Source organism: Monodon monoceros, unplaced genomic scaffold (assembly GCF_005190385.1).
Source record: "Monodon monoceros isolate NGI ecotype Baffin Bay Population unplaced genomic scaffold, NGI_Narwhal_1 Super_Scaffold_20, whole genome shotgun sequence".
Lineage (NCBI taxonomy): Eukaryota > Metazoa > Chordata > Mammalia > Artiodactyla > Monodontidae > Monodon > Monodon monoceros.
In genome coordinates, this window is record NW_021703777.1 from 118,499,970 (window position 1) to 118,517,991 (window position 18,022).

Consider the following 18,022-nt stretch of genomic DNA (forward strand, 5'->3'; position numbering starts at 1 on the left):
TTGCGGTGAGCAGGGGCTACTCCTCATTGCAGTGTGTGGGCTTCTCACTGCAATGGCTTCTCTTGTTGCAGAGCGCGGGCTCCAGTAGTTGTGGCTCGTGGGCTCTAGAGCACAGGCTCAGCAGCTGTGGCACGCGGGCTTAGTTGCTCCGCAGCATGTGGGATCTTCCTGGACCAGGGCTCGAATCCGTGTTCCCTGCATTGGCAGGTGGATTCTTAACCACCGCGCCACCAGGGAAGCCCTGGTTCAACTTTAAATTGTTCTTGTACACAAGTGTTAATAGTAGTATTATAGAACGTGGAGACAAACCAAATATTCCACAATGGGAAATATTTAGATGAATATATTAATATGATGGAATGAGTACTGTACTGCTTTTTAAAATGTCAAGTATGCATTTTACTTCAACACATAAACAAATTTATAAATAATGACAAATTAAAAATCAGAACTCAAGATAATATTAACTTTATGGCTATGTGAAAACAGTAACAATGACTGGAACCCAGAAGAATGTAAATAATTTCAATTCTCATTAATTTGTAAAGTTACGTTCCAATTTTTAGAAATGACAATAATTCTAACTACTAGTCAGAATTTTATTCTATCTTGTACTGTATCTTTATATACACTAAGACCAATTATGCAAGTCTATTAGAGTTGATTCTAATAGTTTGAACCACCTCCCAAAGATTTTTTTTCCTTTTAATATTGCTGTAAGTCAAATTTTTCTAGTGCATTAATTGAATATAGGAATAAATCAGGGGGCTTTCCTGGTGGCGTAGTGGTTGAGAGTCCGCCTGCCAATGCAGGGGACACGGGTTCGTGCCCCGGTCCGAGAAGATCCCACATGCCGTGGAGCGGCTGGGCCCGTGAGCCATGGCCGCTGAGCCTGCGCGTCCGGAGCCTGTGCTCCGCAACGGGAGAGGCCACAACAGTGAGAGGCCCGTGTATCGCAAAAAAAAAAAAAAGGAATAAATCAGGGATGTTTAAAAGTTTGTTAGTGTGTGACATTCAAAAAACTGTCTGACCAGCACTGCTTAGGACTGTCAAGGTTATGACAAAGCAAGGAAAGTGTGAGAAATAGGCACAGAGGGGTGTAAGGAGACATGATAACTGAAAGTAATGTGCTGTCCTGGCTGGGATCCTGGGACAGAAAGCGGACATTAGGTAAAAATTCAGGAAATCAAAATAAAGTAAGGACTCTAATGAATAATTATGTATCAGTACTGACTCATTAATTGTAATAAATGTACCATACTAAAATAAGATCTTAATAATAAGGGAAACTAGATGCGGGGTATATGGGAATTCTCTGGGCTATTTTCACAATTTTTCTATACATCTAAACTGTACTAAAATTAAATTTTAAAGTGTCTTAGTACATTCAGACAACTTTAACACCATCTCATGTATTGAACTAATGCATTAAATAACAGAACCTAGTTTACTGTTAGTGTCCAGCTGCTAAGATGAACGATTATGAGGTCATGTCTATAATCAGGCGGTAGAACAAGAGAACACCTCTTGTTATAATGGAAGATACCCTTCAGTAAAGAGGGTGATACATTATTAAGAGCTGAGGATCTGGAAAGTACTACATAAAGCCCTGCCCTTGCACCTGGTTATATAAGCTGTCTCCATCAGGAGCAGGTGATAAGAGCACATTACAAGGGCTATTACTAGGGCACGAAGCAAACTCTAGCTTCTAACAAAACGTTCTTACTTCTCCGTATGTGAAGTTGTTAGTATCATACTACAATATGAAATGAAGTCTGTTTCAGACTATTTGGAGATTTCTTTTTCTTTTCTGAGTTTTCTTTTTCCTTTTCCATTTTGTTTGCCATTTTTCTCGGCAATTGCATTTTTTAAATTTCCCAGTGTGTTTATCTGGTGATGTGAAGAAGATTCTTTGTACACTTTCCACTACGAACAAAAAGCAGTTGGGAATTGCACAGTCTGTTGACAGCACTGAGACTGGTTTGACGTCTAAAAAAAGTAGACCTGTTTTCCTGTGTTAACCTCAGAGCAGGAGGTGGAAAAGGCTACTTCCCAATAGGTTTCCACTTTGGGCTACTATCAAAACAAAAGAAGTGAGGCAGATGTAATACATTTTTCTCCTCATCATTCTAAATTATACGTTAAAATAGTTTCTTTTTGGTGTATTAAAAATATTTTAAACTAGCATTTGTGTTTTCTTGCTTAAAGGCAGTAGAAACCTCTGTTGATTAAGTCATTTATTTTCTTAGTAATAATTATTGGTTTCCTGCAGCATTTCTGAAACTGTCTTATAAGGAGCACATGAACCTCTTGTCAAAATGCAGATTCCCAGACCCACCCGCTGAAGATTCTAATTCAGTATGCCCCAGGGCCCAAGAGAATCAGTCTTGTTAACTAGAGCCTACTCCTGGTGAGGTTAAGTCTTCTGATTAGTTGTTTGTAGTAGTTCCTAACCCCGGCTACACAACAGAATCATCTAGAAAACTTTGCAAGCTGCTAATGCTCCTTCTACACCATCGAACTATCATTTATTTATTTGGGATGGGGCCTGCACATCAGTGATTTTTAACTCTCCCTGGTGGATACTAGTGTGCAACCAGGGTTGAAACCATTAGTCTTGTGTATGGAACCAAAATTAATTAGAAGAACCTGTGCTTTACTCCTTAGGCTCTATTCAAAAAAACATTGGCTGCTAAACACAGCATATGGATCTCACAAGCATAACAGTGAACAAAAGGTTGCTAGTAGGCACAGGGTGTTTGGCAGGGGGCCGGAGGGGAGGGGTGGTGGTAGAAGTGTTCTGGAACTAGATAGTGGTGACAGATACACAACATAGAGAATATAGTAAAAAAAAAAAAAAAAAAGACTGATGGACACTTTAAAGTGGGGGGGGTTTACGTTGTATGAAGTATATCTCAATTTTAAATGCTACTAAGAAAAGAGAACACATGGTTTAACCATTGTAAATTTCCAAAACAGGCATGTGTAAACCAGAGCATTAGAAGTCAGGTCAGTGGTTATCTTTGGGGAGGCAGGAGGGGTGGCGATTGGCAAGGAGGGGTCTTGGGTGCTGGCAGGGTTCTTATTTCATGGCCTGGGTGGTGGTTACAGGGGAGAATTCACTTCGTGATCTTTCATTTTTGAGCTCTATATTTATGATTTGTGCTTTGGGAAAACTGAGTCATCAGGAGAAGGTTAAAGATATTCAGCCTCCTCCACTTGAGAATACAGGAAAGATTGACTAAGATGCTATCTTAACCTATGAGAAAAAGCAAGTCTGATGAAACATAAAGACAGTGTTTGACAGTAGGGTTCGTTTAATATTGGATTGTTTACCAAAGGCGCTATAGAATCTCTGTCCTCAGAACTCTCTGAAAAACAGCCTTGCTGTAAAATCTGTTCTATTTGGGGATGGTATCTTATGGTAATTGGCCAAATAATACTTTGAGATTTAATCCAGTTCTTTGAGACTACCTTTAGTTTATAGTTACTTTTTATTCTGGGAAATTTGAATTCCTATAACAGGATACTTACCAAAGAGAATTAGCTAATTCAAGTATTTTTAGTTACAGGAAACCTTATTGCAATCTGTTTTACCAATTATCAAACTGAATTCCCCTAAGCTCAATTAAATTTTTTCTTTTATATTGTTGCCAGTAATTTTTTCTTAATTGCTACTGATATGCTGACAATCCTAGATTCTCCTTCCTTTCTTTTTTGCTTATTGCTTTTCCAGGCTCTATGAATTTGAACGTTTCCCACTTTCTTTCTTCATATGCTCCAGAGTTTCATACCTCTTTTTATATTTCTTTAGCACTATTCGTATTTCTAAGACCTTTGGTTTCTAGAAATGACTACATTATTGTGAGGTTCTGGAAAATGTCCTCTTCCTTTTGCAATAATGTTTGTAGGCTAAAACAATATGGTTCAACACTGACTCCTCTGGTTCCAGGATTACATGTTTAGAATTGACTCAATTTAGCATTGCCACTGATTGCATAAGCTCTGTTTTGCAAGCAATCTACTTCCTTTGAAATCTTTTCATGAATTTCCAGAAGTCCTTCTTTCCATTAGCCACTTGTAGATTATGCCTTTATATTCTTACATCTAAGGTTTTACTTATTTTATAAAGAAAACAAACATCATTTTAAATTTGCTTTGTTCTTAATTGTTCTAATTTCTCTGAGGACATCACCATCCTGATCATAATATTAGCCAGATTCAGAGATAATGAGTATTTTTTTCTAATTCTTAGTTTTTCCAGTTGTTTCTTCACTGATTGACAAATCTTACGTCAACTCTTTATTAAGGATGTTGTTTTTTTCCTGTAAGAAAAGTACAGTTACAGAAAGAAAAGTACATCTTGATTCTTAGCTACTAAGCAAATGTATGTAAAACACATATTTTTTAAAAATATGTATATTATATATATGCATATTCCCCTTTATTGAGGACCAAGTCCGTGTGGTGATATTTTCCAGCTACAAGGGATTTTATAGATTCTCTCCTCTAACCTCCTCATTTTATAGATAAAGAAACTGAGGCCCAGAGAAAAATCCATATAGTTAGTTGCTAATAAAGCCATTTTTATCTTCCACAATTCTTTACTGTTTCATTTTACTTAATTTACATCTTCTTTTCAAAGCAATATTTTAACATGTGGGCACATCGAGCCATTCTGGCTTCTTCTCTTGTTTAATGTCTTTAAAACTTTTTGGTAAATCATTTAGCTCTTTTTCAGTACCAGTTGTTCAAGCTAACTATTTCAGCACCATCTATTACATTATCATATATATTAGCACAACTTTAAGAACTTCCTCAGAGCAACATATTTTTCTTTGTTGTTGTTGGTTTTTCAAGTATTTTTCCCCTCCACCCTTACTAAATTTTCCAAATGTAACTGCTCCAAGAAAAGATCCATCCCTTCACACACTCATACTCTATTTCCTTTTTTAGATACCCATTGGATAATAATAACAGCTGACAGATATTGAACTCTGTTGTTCATTGAACAATGTTGATTGTCCCATTTTACTGACGAGATAACTAAGGCACAGAGATGTTCTTCATGGCAGAGTAGGATGAGACTTAGTCTTCCTTATTCCAGATCTAGTATTTAACTTTTTATGTATTCCTTTAATAAATTCTACTTTTATGTATTTCATAATGTTCATTATGCACTTACATGTAGAACTTGTGTATAATTTATAAATTTATAAAGGTAAAGAATTATCCTCATCTAAAGAAAGACCTGGCCTTTTCCCTCAGCTCCCAGGAGATGATCTCTGAGCCCTTGGAATGTCCTGTCTGATAAGAGTGTCTCTCTTTACCTGGCGACCTCAGGCTACACTGGATAGTTTAACTATCTGACTTACAGTAGGGACTTTCAGCCATACAGTGGCATTGGCTTGACATTCAAGGGCTCTGGGCGCTAAAGGCATGACCAAGCCCCAGTAACAACTCTGGACACCAAGACTCAGGTGAGCTTCCCTAGTTGGCAATACTCCATGTGTAATGTCATATATTGTTTCCAAAAGTTAGCACTATTTATGACCCTACAGGGAGAGGACAATTGGAAGCTCTATCCATGGACGCCTCCTGGATTCGACCCTGTATGCATCTTCCCTTTGCTGATTTTAATCTGTATCCTTTCACTGTAATAAATCATAACTGTGAGTATAACAGCTTTCATTGAGAGCCGTTAAGTCCTTCTAGGGAATTACCAAACCTGAGAGTGGTCTTGGGGACTGCCTGAACTTGCAGTTGTTGTCAGAAGTGAGTGTGGTCCTGGGGACCCCCCAAACATGTGATCAGAAAAGTTTGGAGCCCATTAGTCTAGGCCGTATTAGCAAATGATTATCTATTTTCTTCTCAAAGGTCTATGGAGATGTAAATTTCTTCAGTAATCTATATTATATTATAATGATGGTATACATGTAAAGTCACTTACAGCAATAACCAGTGAAGGTCAAATTTCACCTGTTCTAAAAATGTGAGTCTGTTTCCTTTTTTTTTTTTTTCAATTTCCTTGGGTTATTTTGTTATCTTCCTGGTTCCTTTGACTGCATTAAAAATTGTTGATGGTTCCATCCCTTTTAAAAAAACTTTCTCCTGGATGATGCCATAGAGTCAAAGGCCCCAGTGGGCTGAGACCACAATTTATTTATATTTTTAGTCCCAGCACTTAACACAATGCCTGAGTTTCCTTTGTTAGGAGAAAAAACAAAATCATGTCTCTAGTGTACAGACAGTATTAGAGAAAAAGGCTGATTTCTAGTCCCTGGTTTTTTATTTGCTTTGTCAACAGCGGGCAAGTCACTTACCTTCTCTGAACTGTTTCATCCTCTGTTGAACAAAGAATGTGGTACTCTTTTCAAATAAAATCTCACACAGAAGCTGGGTTGAAGCCCAAACAGGTTGAGGAAGCTATGGGAAGGCACCTGGGGCTCTCCTGCTCAGAACCCTCCCTCACCCTCCCTGTTGTGGCTCCCAAAGCCTTGCAGGCTCTTTAGAACAGCACCAGAAACTCACTGGGATAGACAGTGTCCACGGTTCTCTTTGTGTGATTCAGAGTTTTGCTTTGTATTTTTAAAATGATGTTTACATTGTAAAACAGATTCAAGCTGAACTCTTAAAGAGATGGAACAAAGAACAAAGTAAATTGGAAGCCAAATTTGTCGTTTTCCTTCTTTTCCAACTTAAGTCCAGTAACACTAAACAGATGGTGAGTAGTTAACAAGGCCAGAAGTCTTCAATGACATGGGTGCTTCATCTTGTCAGGAGGCTGCCATTCTTGGTCTGCTGGGAGAAAAAGAAATCATTAAATGAGTGGCAGTTATGGAAAGCTGAGTACTGAACTCTCTAAATGCTTTGGAAAGTATCTTCCAGTTGGTCTGTCTTAAAGGTCATTAGCAAAACCTGAACTTGGATTGAGAGTGAACATTTTGTGTTGTAACTAATAAAAATTTACATAGCATCTAATTTCATTTAAATCTTAAAACTTTATGAGCTGAGTATTAATATAGTATTGTCATTAATTTGTGCTAATAAGTTTAATGTATTTATTTTTATTGTGATTAGTAATATAGTTGAACTTATGTTCACCACCTTTTCTGTTTATTTACCATGAATTTTCTTTACTTCTTATTTACTTCTTTTTTGTTCCTTTTTTAAATTGAATTATAGTTGATATACAGTATTATATAAGTTTTAGTTGTACAACACAGTGATTCACAATTTCTAAAGGTTGTATTTCATTTATACTTATAAAATATTGGCTCTATTCCCTATGTTGTACTATATATCCTAGCTTATTGATTTGTAGCTTATTTATTTTATACATAGTAGTTTGTATCTCTTAATCCCCTACCCCGTGTTGTCCCTCCCCCCTTCCCTCTTCCCCCTGATAACCACTTGTTTTTTATCTATATCTGTGAATCTCTTTTTTGTTATATTCACTAGTTTGTTTTATTTTTTAGATTCCACATATAAGTGATATCATACCGTATTTGTCTTTCTCTGTCTAACTTATTTCATTAAGCATGATACCCTCCAAGTCCATCCACGTTGTTGCAAATGGCATAATTTCTTTTTTTTATGGCTGAGTAGTATTCCATTGTATACATATGCCACATCTTCTTTATCCATCATCTGTTGATGGATACTTAGGTTGCTTCCGTATCTTGACAATTGTAAATAATACTGCTATGAACATTGGGGTGCATTCTCTTTTCAAATTAGTGTTTTCAGGGTTTTTTGGATATATACCCAGGAGTAGAATTGCTGGGTTGTATGATAGTTCTATTTTTAATTTTTTGAGAAACCTCCATACTGTTTTGCATAATGGCTACACCAATTTATAGTCTCACAAGCAGTGTAAGTGTTCCCTTTTCTCCGCATCCTCACCAACATTTGTTATTTGTGTTCTTTTTGACGATGGCCATTCTAACAGGTGTGAGGTAATATCTCACTGTGGTTTTGATTTGCATTTCTCTGATGATTAATGATGTTGAGCATCTTTTCATGTGTCTGTTGGCCATCTGTATGTCTTATTTGGAAAAATGTCTATTCAGGTCTTCTACCCATTTTTTAATCAGGTTGTTTGGTTTTTTGATGTTGAGTTGTATGAGCTGTTTACGTATTTGGATATTAACTCCTTATTGGTCATATCATTTGCATATGTTTTCTCCAGTTCAGTAGGTTGTCTTTTCACTTTGTTGATGATTTTCTTTGCTGTGCAAAAGCTTTTAAGTTTAGTTAGGTCCCATTTGTTTATTTTTGCTTTTATTTCTTTTGCTTTAGGAGACAGATCTAAAAAATGTTGCTATGATTTATGTCAAAGAGCATTCTGCCTATGTTTTCTTCTAGGAGTTTTATGGTTTCCAGCTTTACATTTAGGTCTTTACTCCATTTTGAGTTTATTTTTTAATATGGTGTTAGAGAATGTTCTAATTTCATTCTTTTACATGTAGCTGTTCAGTTTTCCCACCACCACTTATTAAAGAGACTGTCTTTTCTCCATTGTTTAGTCTTGCCTCCTTTGTCATAGATTAATTGACCATAAGTTTGTAGATTTTTTTCCGGGCTCTCTGTTCTGTTCCATTGATCTGTGTGTCTGTTTTCATGCCAGTACCACGAAATTACTGTAGTTCTGTAGTATAGTCTGAAGTCAAGGAGAATGATCCCTCCAGTTCTGTTCTTCTTTCTCAAGACTTTTTGACTATTTAGGGGGTTTTGTGTTTCCATACAAATTTCAAAATTATTTCTTTTAGTTCTGTGAAAATTGTTCTTGGTATTTTGATAGGGATTGCATTGAATCCCCAGATTTCCTTGGGTAGTGTGGTCATTTTAGTGACATTAATACTTGTTTTCTTCTTTACAGTCTGTTATTAATCTACTAGATGAGAAGAAGGTTAACATATTATTTCTATTCTTTTGAGTGGTTACTCTTCAATTTTAATATGTATATTTAATTTAATAAAATTTAATCAATATATAACCCTTCTACCAAACAGAGATCCTTAGTATGCAACTGGCTTTCCTCCATGCCTATCCCTGATAGATGTTGGAGTTTTCTGGGCCCCATTTTATGGCCGAAAGGCCATTTCTGAGCCTTTTGGGCCCCTAGGTTTATGAAGGAACCTCTGTCTAGCACCTAGCATGCATGGGGCCATACACACCTTAACCTGTTTCCTCCTATTATTAGAAATCCCCAGCCCGTTAGTTGTATATCTTGTTCTAATGCCCCTGTGAGTGTTTTTAGCTCTCTCTCACCCTCTACATCTTAGCTTCTTGTTTCCTCTTTATTTTATTATTTGGAGAGCTCTCCTTCTTACATTCAAGCCTGTTTTAAAACTTTGTGGAATGAGTAGATCTCCATTATTGGCCCAATCTACCATAATAACTGGAAGTCTCAGAGACACTTTATCATCTTCTTTCTAATGTGGAAACAAGCATAAAGAAGTTATGACTAGCCTATGCCAGTATTAAAAAAGAATAAGCAGACTTTCCTTCAGATCTTATAACTCCAAGTCCAGTAATATTTCCATAATATTGGAGTTCTCTCTTTTCCTCTTCCTCCTTACTTATCCCTTGAAGTCATTCCTAGATTCCTATTGACTCATAGCACAGCAGTCTATTTTTACCCTTCCAGAGAAAGTCCTGTGCATTCATTATGGTCCCAGAAACTTTAGCCCAATCTCTGCCAGTATAATTTTTTTTTTTTTGCTGTACGCGGGCCTCTCACCGCTGCGACCTCCCCCGCTGCGGAGCACAGGCTCCGGACGCGCAGGCCCAGCAGCCACAGCCCACGGGCCCAGCCGCTCTGCGGCACGTGGGACCCTCCCGGACCGGGGCACAAGCCCACGCCCCCCGCATCGGCAGGCAGACCCCCAACCACTGCGCCACCAGGGAAGCCCCAGTATAATTTTTTAGAGCCACTTACACGCATTTTTTTCCAAGCTTGTATCAGGAAAAAACTAGAGCTCCAAGGCCTTAGATGAATCATGAAAACTAAGGTTTACTTTAGTCCTCTGGCTTTTACCTCTTGTAGACTGATACAAAGCCATGTGAATCTTGTCCCCTTTATTTATAAGTCCACACCTTTTTTTACCCTCACAAATAAGAACGAGTTTCTGGACTCCTGTGAACCCTGCATGAGAGAGTTTGCATCCATAGCCATCAATGCAGTTGGCTTTTGAAAAATTACACCTGTATGCCATTTTTAAAGGCATATTCTTTCTCTGAAGAATTATTCTCATCTTCACTATTACAAATATTTCCACTACCTAAGCTCACACTATTCCAGCTTGTATCTTAATGTCCACTATTCATTCAAGAAACAGTTTTTGACTGTTATTCTGTGCTAAGCGCTAGAATCACAAAGATGAGGGAACAATTTTGCAGTGAAATCAGTGCTGATATAGTCATGGGCAGATTATGCTATGGATATGTAAAGAAGGAACATTTACTCCCTTGGAAATGGAAAGGGTAGGGAGAGAAAGAGGCTATAGCATGTGCAAAGGCATCAAAGTCAGGGTACCTTTGGGAACCTGCAAGTCTGTCTGGGGCTGGATATCTAAAAGAGGAAGGAGGACTCGCAGGGAGGAGCCCAGAGAGGCTGGCTGGCAAGAGCTGGGCTGTCTGCCCCAGATATAGGTGTTTTTGTTTCATTTTGGAATCACTGGGCAGCCTTGGAATAATTTTAAGCAGAGAAGTGGATTAAAGTAGGGAAAGCTGGACCCAAGGTGACACATGGGATAATCACAGTACCTGGCTCATGGTTAGCACTCAGTGAATGTCAGTTAAATTGTTATGTTTTTATTCATGGATGAGTACCCCATCCTCCATATTGGCCTGCACAAATTTAAAAATCTTTAACTGTGGAAGAATGAATGATATCTGCATAAGGTAGAAACTAGTTTGGCTAGACCACTTTCACTGTTGACATTAATAAAAACGGGCTCATTTAGTTTGCTATTTACTTGGAGCAGAAGTAGCACTCTGTGTGCCCAGAGTGGGCAGAATCCTTGCCTAGGTTTTGAACACAGGATGTTTGTTTTCACAAACTTTTTGGTTACTCAGAGCTTCTGTTATTCTGTTTATAATTCAGGTCTTTTGCTTTTCTTCTTATTCCTTCTAATGTCCAGTGTTTTACCTTTTAGGGACTCTATTCACATTCAGATAGTGGGGAGAATGAAAGAAGAAAATAAGTTAATTTTTATAAACATTTTTGGAGCAGGAATTTTCACAATAAGTTTCCCTAAACTCTATGTGCTTCCTTAAAGGCTTTAATATCATAGATGTATTTATGCAGTTCTGAGAATCAGGTTCTTTTGTAGAGACAATATCTGTTTCACCCAAATTTTGTTTATATGGAAAAATATTTACATGGTAGTGAATCTAAATTCCCAGTATTACTGATTTATTTTTCTGACTTTTTTCCTTTGTGAACAGTTAACAATGACCAGGAAAAAAAGAGAACTCATGAATTCTATCTTAAATATTTCAACAACTTGGAACCATTTATGTCAAAGTATTTGCACTTTCACTGACATATAAGCTAAAGTTTCAAATATTTACTGTACTTTTACATCTGAGTCAACCCAGGCTGTCTTTCCAGAGCACAGGTTTTTTATTTATTGAGATGCATTTATTGGTGGTACAGATAAACTTGTAAAGGTTGGTTAGGGACGTGGCTGACAAATAATTGAAGTGTTGATTCCATGTGTTCGTTACTGAAGATGAGATTTCAGTTCATTACTGAAGATGAGATTATGGTATATATATATATATATATATATATATAAATTTTTTTTTTAAGTTTATAAAGTTATAGTAATGAAAACAATCTGATACTGGCGTTAGATTATCAAATGCATAAGGTATCAAACAGATTAATGGTGCAGAAAAATAGCTTAACAATAGATCCTATTATATTATAAAAATCTAACAGGATGATGCATTAAAACTCAACAGAAATTAGATATTCATATTACAAAAAATGAACCTTGATCTGTATCTCACACCTCATACAGAAATTAACTTAAAATCGATCATAGACCTAAAAGTAAGACATAAAACTATAAAACCTTTAGAAGACAACAGAAATCTTTGTGTCCTTGGGTTATGCAAAGAATTCTTAGATATGATACCAAAAGTGATACCATTTTTAAAAAACTGATAAATTGGATTTTCAAACTTAAAAGATTTTGTTCTGAAAGCTTTGTTAAGAGAATGAAAAGGCAAGTCACAGACTTGGAAAGATACTTGTAAATCACATGCTTGCACCAAGAATACTCAAAATGCAACATAATTAATTAATTGTGATAATTACACAACTGTTTGACTATAGTAAAAAAAACCCAGAGTTACACAGTTTAAGAGGTGAGTTGCATGGTATGTAAATTATATCTCATTAAGCCTTTTATTAAGAAGTGGAGGAAGAATTTGACCACCGAGGGGACAAACTTTTTTTTTTAGGATGATGAAGCTTGATCCTGGTGGTGATCACGTAATTCTATGCATCTGTCACATTGCACACTAGATGCATGAATTGTACTGCATGTAAATTTGATAATAATTTTTTTAAACTTAAAAAAATTCAATGGAGAAGTTAAGGTTTAAGAAATAAATGGTGCTGGGAAAATTCATTAGCTAGTTAGGAAAAAAATGTTGAGAGGCTAACCTTGCACTATCTACTGAAACAAATTCTGGAAGGATTGAAGAATTAATTTTTTTGTCACAGAAAATAAAAGGAGATATTTATCAAGACTTTGGAGTGGGGAGAACTTTTTAAATTAGAAAAGATGAAGGAAGTGCTGAATGAAAAGATTTATGGATTTGGTTATATAAAAATGTAGAAATCTGCATATCAGAAAGCCCCCAAAGTAAACAAATTGGGAAAACATATATTCAACAAATATGACAGAATAGTGTCTTTACTATGTAAAGAACTCGTACAGATCAGTGAAGAAATCACTTAAACCTAAGTTGGTACAACATGTAATTCCCATTTAATTTTGCAGTTACTATTTTTTATTTTCTCTATTATAGTTGTCATAGTATGTTCTGTACATTTTAAAGAAGATTGAAGGAGGAAGAATGTAATCCACTTAATCATATTTCAGAAAGTGTGTCAAATCTATCCCATCTCAACTACAGAAATACAGTTTGGGGTTTTTGGTTTTTTTTTTTTAATTCTTTATGACTGGTTCTTTTGATTTCATTACTGACCTGTGTCAAGCACACGGCAGTGAAGGCCACGTCCAAGGCCTGCCATATTTGGCCAGTAAAGACAAAATGAGCCCTTTTTAGCTTTAGATGATTTATTACTTACATAGAAAACGAAAAGAAGAGTAGCCAAAGGTGCCAGTTTCCCACGGTTCTTGTTCTACAGACCAAAAAGGTGTCACTGAAACAAAAGAGTCAGATGACCGCAAAGCAGTTGCAGCATACTCTTGCCAAGCAGGGACTTCTAGATTACAACTCAACAGTTTTATAGCATGCACTTTGTCTAATGGGGGCAAGGCAGAAAGCCTCACACCTTCTCAGAACCCAGGAGGTGATGAGAACCCGTCTCCTGTCAGTCTCCCTGACAGATAGGGAAGCGAGTGAGAAGTGTCCTGGTATTGCAAGCCTTCATGCTCTCATGTTTCAGGAAGATCCTAAGGAGGATCTGCCAGACTTACGACAGGCTGCAGTCTAAACCTGGCCTATTTGGATATGTGCAAGGTCACCAGTGTGCCATGGCGGAGCCGTTCCTCTACAACTTGCTACTTACTGCCCCAATCTGCAGTCACTCATCTCTTCCAATCTGCAATGAGACTTGCTTCATTTTCCCCCTTTGCTCTCTATGAAGTAAAGCATGTGATCCATCTTCATAGAGTTTACTGCCTGTTCTCCTTAGTTCACTACCTTTTCCCAAATTATCTAATATTTTCCACTATGCTACCAGGAATAAGAAGAAAAAGTATGTATATTTCTGTGTAATAAATCACTCCAAAACTTAGTGGCTTAAGCCAACAGCCATTTACTTTCTCATGATTCTGTGCATTGGCTTGTTGCTACCTTGCTGGCTTTGCCTGGGCAAACAGCTGGAGGTCAGCTGGGCTGGAAGGTCCAAGATGGCCTCTGGCACATATCTTGCAGTTGGTGCTGGCTCTCAGTAGGGGCACTTGGTTCTCCAGTAGCCTCTCATCCTCAGTAAGCTAGACTGGCTGCCTCTGTGTCAGTCTCAGGGCAGGATTCCCAGCAGACCAAGGCAGAAGCTTAAGGTCTAGTTTGGAAGTCACATAGCTACACTTCTACCACATTCTTTTGGTCAAAGCAGGAGATGAGACGAGCATAGATTCAAGGGGTGGGGAATAGAATCCTCTTCTTGATAGGATGAGCTGCAAAATGAGAGTGCCCAGGTTTTTCAATCTACAACAGTGCAAAACGTCTAGACCGAGTGCCTTCAAGTGAAGAGGTTCATTAAAACCTAAGCAAAATGTGACTTTACTTTTCATTCAGGTAAGTAAGAATGTCAGTTGACTAAACATCTTCACTCCTGGTCACTGTAATAAAATCGCTGTAACACTAACAAGTCAAGAGGATAGAAAATTAAGGAAACTACTAAAAATTGTCATAGGCCCAGAAAATATTTGCAAGAGGAAGTAGAGGTACTAAGTCTGATTTCTGTAGGCAAACTGACCTGACAAGTGTAGTTTCCAAACCTCAGAGAGTTATGCCAATTTGATTCCGAGCCTCTTTAGCTAATAATAGAATGGAGAACACCCAGCCAAAGGTTTTATTACTTAAAGGGAATTTACAAATTAACTCGTTTAAGTAACCGTTGGTTGGCCAACATTCGCTGGCAAGAGTTTGCATTTTTACCTTCTACCTTGCATAACTGATGAAAGTAAAATGAGATAATTAATGTAATGTGCCTAGTGTAATAACTTGCTTACCTTTGCCTCTAAAATAAAATGATTGCTACTATCATTTTATTCAAGGCTTTACCAAGAACTTGCATTGTTTAATGATAGATGACATTCTATTAGTATTTATTAATATATTTTTATGGTCAAATTGGATGCTTGATAAACTTGCCTTAAAAATTTTCCAAGCTAAAATTATCATTGCCATATTCTATGGGGTAAATATTTAGAACCTCTGTTTTCTATTTGTACATATGTTGGAAACTTACCTAACACTATTGCAACAGTCAGCTATTGCTGTGTAACCACAAAAAAATACCCGTGGCATTTAACAAAAGCATTTCTTTTGCTCATGGATCTGTGAAGTAGCTGGGGTAGTTCTGCCTCTGCCTGCAGCCCCTGGCTCTGCCTCGTGCTACAAGTCTACCCATAGGCTGGAATAGTTCTTCTCAATGCATTTTTATTCTGAGGCCCAGACTAAAAGGGCAGCTGCTACCTAAAGTAAAGTTCATCTCATGGTGATAGTATATGTACAAGAGGACAAGCAAAAATATGCAGGATCTCTTAAGGTCTAGGTTCAGAATTGGCATCCTGTCACTTTTGCCCAAGCCAGTGGAATAGCTAACTTCACCTTTAGTAGGAGGAACTACTGAGTCACAGGGCAAGCTCCAAGTTACAATACGGGATGAAGAGTCGAAGCCAATAATAGAATCTACCACAGTAATGACTATAGAATCTTGGCATGTTGGCAGATACTCCCTAACCTTACTTCCATAAAGAGGCATGTATCCAGGTTAGGCTTCTCATACTTTCTCAATAGGGTAAAAATCCCGTCGTTGGCTGACTGTTGAAGCTTATGATTCTTTCCTCCAATAAGAACATGGGATGTCTGCCTGTTAGTTACCTAACAGAGTATACCTGTGAATTCTGTGCTGCCTCATAACTATAAAATCCCAGTTTGGAAAATCATATTTGCAGAGGATTTCTTAATGGATTATCCATCCCTCAAAATAGGCTAAATTTCATACCTTGAACAAGACAGGTTACAAAAAAGCTTCTGTGTACAGCATAGCATGTTGGCCTCTTGTAAAATTGCTTTTACTTAACTAAGCTTGGATATTAATCTCTCTGCCTACATTGCAGAAAGTTATAAAGAAATAGCTTATAGACCTAATTATTAGTTAAGGTTGACATTGGTGTGATCTACACATTCCATTTTTCGAATAACCATAGAAGAATTTTCTCTTGGCTCACAGAAACAAGAATTTTCCTTACGCCTGCTGACAAATTGGCTTATTTTTATCTTATAGTCACTGTGATGTAGCTGATCATCTTTCCATTTTTATATTGGCCAGTAGGAAGCTCTGATGCAGATTTACAAGCCATCTCTGCTGGAGCACAGAGCCTTATGCATAGTATAGCCATTGTGTGTCATGCTTTAATACATATTAAATCCTTAGAAGTGCTTGGAACATAGAAAGTGCTAAATGTGTCTACCATTTTTAACATTATTTTATTATTATTATGGATAATAATGGGATAAGTTGGGTAGAATGGGATCCTAATATCTGATCTCCTATATCATTTTGGAATTAAAAGTGCTGAATTCGTCTGTTGCTTTTCAAGACTTTTGTAATCAAATTACCTAATAGGTAAGCAGGCCAAATATCAGATGGGGAAATTTTCTTCTCTCTCTGCTTAACTAATATTTTACCGATTAAGTTTAAGTTTGTACTGTTTGGACCAAAATAAATTTCCACTTCTTGCCAAGAACACTTATAATGAAATAAGCAAAAACTTCAGCAAAGACCAAAATAAATATTATTAAACAGTGGCCAAGAGACTGAACCTCTCTCTAATCATTTGTGGGATGAGGATTGGTGAGGGTAAGAAGTCCAATAAGGAACTCTCTTCTTCACAACAGCTAGTTTTTGACCTAAGCTGGGCCGCCAAAATTTTACTTTGCCCCCTTGTTCTGTGGACTGGGTGGAAGTAACGGGCCAAATCAGTTAGGATTGATAATCTCACTAGCAAAGACACCATTCCCCCAGGATCTCCTGCGGGGAGAACAGACCAGAGTACAGCTTTTGGTCAAAGAAAAGAAGCTGAATTTTTAAAAATTTAAAGAAAAGAATAGAATGTAATATGCAAAAAATATATGAAAAATCTATACTAGAAGAAGACGTCCACGATAAAATTCTCAGGTAATAAACTGGAAAGATTTTACACCCTAAAATAAATTATAGAGTATATCTACAGTGAGGAATCTGCAAATATTTTATATCCCAATGAAGAGGGTATAGGGAAAAAGCAGTTAAATTAAATTAGATATTAAAATGTAGGCTAATTTAGTTATCTATATTAAATTGTAGATAAATTAGTTTAAATGTAGATAGTTGGTTTTTTAAAGACAAAAATAATACCATGCAAGTTTTGTGGGAAGCAATTTGACAATATCTATAAAAATAACAAATGCCAGTAGGAGGACTTTATTCTGTGTGACATGTGTGTGTAAAATATGTGTAGAATCATATGTGTATAAAATGATGTATGTATGAGATTATTTATTGCAACATTGTTTGTGCTAGTAAACTATTGGCAATGACACGAATTCCCGTTTGTTGGAGACCAGCCTAATAAATATGACAATTGATACACTGCAATATGCAGCCATTAACCAAAATGAGGCAGATATTTGTATAATAATAATCCAAGCTCTCCAAGATGTATTGTAAGGAAGGTATGGGAAAAGGGCTATAGAATTACTGTTCATGTAGTAATACTTATTTACATTTACTTGTTTTCATATACACATCTCTGGAAGGATCCACAAGAAAATGACAAAAGTGCTAGCTCCTAGGCAGGACCTGGGTATCAAGTGCAAGGGAGTTTTTCACTGTATACCTCTGAGTTCCTTTTGAAGTTGATGTCATATGCATTTAAATTCATTAAAAAAGATATTAAAGAAATAATGAATTCATCTGAAACAACAAGCAGCAAAATTGATCAGGCGCAGTCAATCTGTGATATGGAGGACAAGCTTGAGAAAATCATGCAGAATGCTGAGAAAAGTGTCAGAGAAACGGTCCAAAGAGGTATGGAAG

General features: G+C 36.9%; 1 protein-coding gene across 1 annotated transcript in view; it reads left to right on the plus strand.

Moving 5' to 3' along the window:
• Window positions 1-18,022, plus strand: part of BBS12 (Bardet-Biedl syndrome 12) — a 72,791-nt gene that overhangs the window by 53,650 nt on the left and 1,119 nt on the right. The window lies entirely within an intron of this gene.